We start from the raw sequence: 2,998 nt of genomic DNA, 5'->3' as shown, positions 1-2,998 counted from the left end.
CCTCTAAAGCCAACTATGGCAGTGGGAGGATTACGGGAGATCAGGTCATCCCAGCACCAGCACACAGGGAATCCTGACATGAGAAAATGCCATCGCAGGGAACCTCTGCTCATCAGGAAAGATGGACTCTAGGTCAGCAAAGCTGTCTCTGGACCACAAAATCAGGGAAAACAGGGCCAGAAGGGGCCATAAAAACTCATCAAGACCATCTCCCTGCCCCAAGGCGGAATCAGCTAGATGTGGCTCATCACCTTTTACCCGTAGCAGAAACTCATCAAGATGCAACCATCCCAATCCAATTCTCACATCAAAGGCCCTCTTCTCTTTGTTGCTGGCTCCAAGGAAAACTGCAGTAGCTCACCCAAATGCTGCAGCAGGGAGTCTCTGCTGACCCATAGCAGGAGCTGCTGCTGCTGTTACAGGGGTGTTTGGGACTTAATAACCGAGCACCTCCTCACTTTTCATCTTCAAAGCAACTCACAACCATTAACTAATTAGCAATCATAATTACGAGGTTGCTTTTCTGTGTTTATTTACTTGGCCCTAAATAGAAGCGTTAAGAAACTCAGGTCACTTTACTAGGCTGCTGTGGCATTGCCACAAATGTTAAAAGTGATCCCACAAACCACTTTACTTAGGGTTTTAGGACACCAAACAGGCTGAAAAGGGACTGCCTTCTTCAGGTGATGAAGTTTCAGTCCTTGCTTTCATGGGGAAGGTTTTGCTGTGCTGACGTCCTTCTGTTTTGAACACATTTGCTTAGAAGCTGTGTTGAGGAGGGAACAAGTAGGAAGGTCCTCCCCAACTTGACCTCTTTCTAGCGAGACACTGAAGGCGTCTTGCCCAAAGGAAAGGGGACAAACAGGACATCCCAGGCACAGGGCTACCACCATGCCTCGCCAGCTGTTGCAAACCTCAAGACAGGGTGGACCAGCCCAAATTATTATCTTGTATCGCCATACAATAACAGTGGCAGGACTGGGGCCACTCCGAGGGAGGCTCTGCACCAAAAAAACCCTTCCAAAACTCAAAGAGCAATCAGGAGAACCCCTACCCTTCAAAGGGGCTAAACATCAGAGAAGAAAAGAGATGCAGGGAGGCAAAGGGACTGCCCTGAGGTCAGGCAGTAGCTAAGTAGCAGAGCAAGGATTTGAAGCAAGGGATCCCAAAGCCCAGCTTAGCCTTTATCTGACAGACTAATGCTGTACAAGTGGCACCCTCTTGGACAACTCCCTCTGAGCCTGGAATTATTTTCCATCATAATATGAAGTTACTTGCCATCTGGTTCCCCAATTGGCCATTGTGATAGTGTAATCCAGCCCTGTCCTGGGCTGTCAAGGAGTGTGGACAGCCCTTGGCTTGACACAAATCCATACAGTGATACGTGTCACTCAGGAGCACAGAACCATGACTTGTCCCACTCCATCAGGCAATATTTTGATTTTATAACCATCCTTCAGCCCTGAGGCTGGTGGACAGGGGTCTCTGTTTTAGCATCACTTTAACAGCAAGGTCAGATTTCAAAAACAGGTGGGGCAGAAGGCTGTAAGATGATTCATTTGCAATGCATGCAATTGCCAGGGTAATTTAAACAGAGGGTTCAGCAAGCAGGCAGGAGGCCCTGGGAGCCAGGGCAGTGAGTGCTCTCATGGCCGCGTGCTGAAGATGGAAGGCTTTCCTAGATTTATCCCAAGTGGGAACAAGGTCACTAGCACAAGGTTAAGTAGATGGATGTAATTCAGATAATGGAATCTGAGTCTTCTACATTTTAGATGTAAAGTTTAAACAGACTAGCGAGTGCAGCTCCAGGGAGGGAAGGAAACCGGTATTTTTCAATTAGAGTTTGCACGAGGACCAATCATTTTAACCAGCAAGACAGATACAGACCCTTGTGCAGCTCTCCTAAAGGCTGCTGGCATATTTAAACACTGCATTTGGTCCAGCAGATTCAGGTGGTGGCTTTTATCCTACTGACAAATATCAGAACAATAAAAGGTTGTAGCAGATGTCCAAACCGGGTGGCAATTGCTGCAGAGCAGGAGTAAGTCACTATCTCAGCAGCTGGAAAAGAGCAACTCCCGCCTTCAGTGCCCCTGGGCAGAACTCAGCCCCCGATTCAGATAGGAGCTCAAGTCTTCTGCTGCACAGACAGACTTACAAATGTGATAAAAATCACAAGCTAGGTCATGAATAGAGCTGTGAACCCTCATTAGACACAACAACAACACGAGAGTTTACTGTCATTGAGATACATGTCTGAAACCCTGATGAAAACAGATCAAGAGTGAGGATAGCCAGATAAGCATTAATAAGCATTAACTCTGCTAAGCAAATCTTTAGATTGTGAACTCAGATTACAGCAGATTAAAAAAAAGTAAAACACAGGAACTATCATCTTTAACTCTTCAGAGCCCGAGCAAGAAATGAAAACAGATATGGTTTGTTCAAACCACATGTAACCTCCAGAGGTTAAAGACTGACAACAAAAACATTTAATGTGAAGATTTGAGAACTGAGATACAAACACACCTCTTCCCTCAAACCAACCCCTTTAAGAATATACATTAACCAAAGATGCCCCCAAATACACACACTATGATTGAATAGCCTCAAGACAGCCACAATATTGAATATAATTACCTGTCATTACTGAAAGGTGATTAAAAAAAACAGAGAGAGAAAGGTGCAATTAGACAGAGGGAAAGGAAGGACCCAAACATCCACAACAAGGTGTTCAAACCAAGGGTGGCAATTAGTTGGGTGTGGACCCAGCCCGAGTGAAGAAAGAGATGCCAGTGCCCGTGCCATCACCCAGCACCACCGTGACTTCCCACAAGGGACCCAGCATCCCCACGATGTGTCCTAGCAGCCAGAGGATGCAAAGGCAGGTCCCTACGGTGCAGAAAGCTGAGCAGCTTTTTGGGGACAAAGGCTTTTTTGAGAGCAGAGGCTGCATGAGGCAGCCTGAGCTCCCGGGATGGGCTGGGGAGGGGGTGCT

This window comes from Pterocles gutturalis, unplaced genomic scaffold, assembly GCF_000699245.1.
Source record: "Pterocles gutturalis isolate BGI_N339 unplaced genomic scaffold, ASM69924v1 scaffold16139, whole genome shotgun sequence".
In the NCBI taxonomy this organism is placed as follows: domain Eukaryota; kingdom Metazoa; phylum Chordata; class Aves; order Pterocliformes; family Pteroclidae; genus Pterocles; species Pterocles gutturalis.
This window is presented reverse-complemented; position numbering follows the sequence as displayed.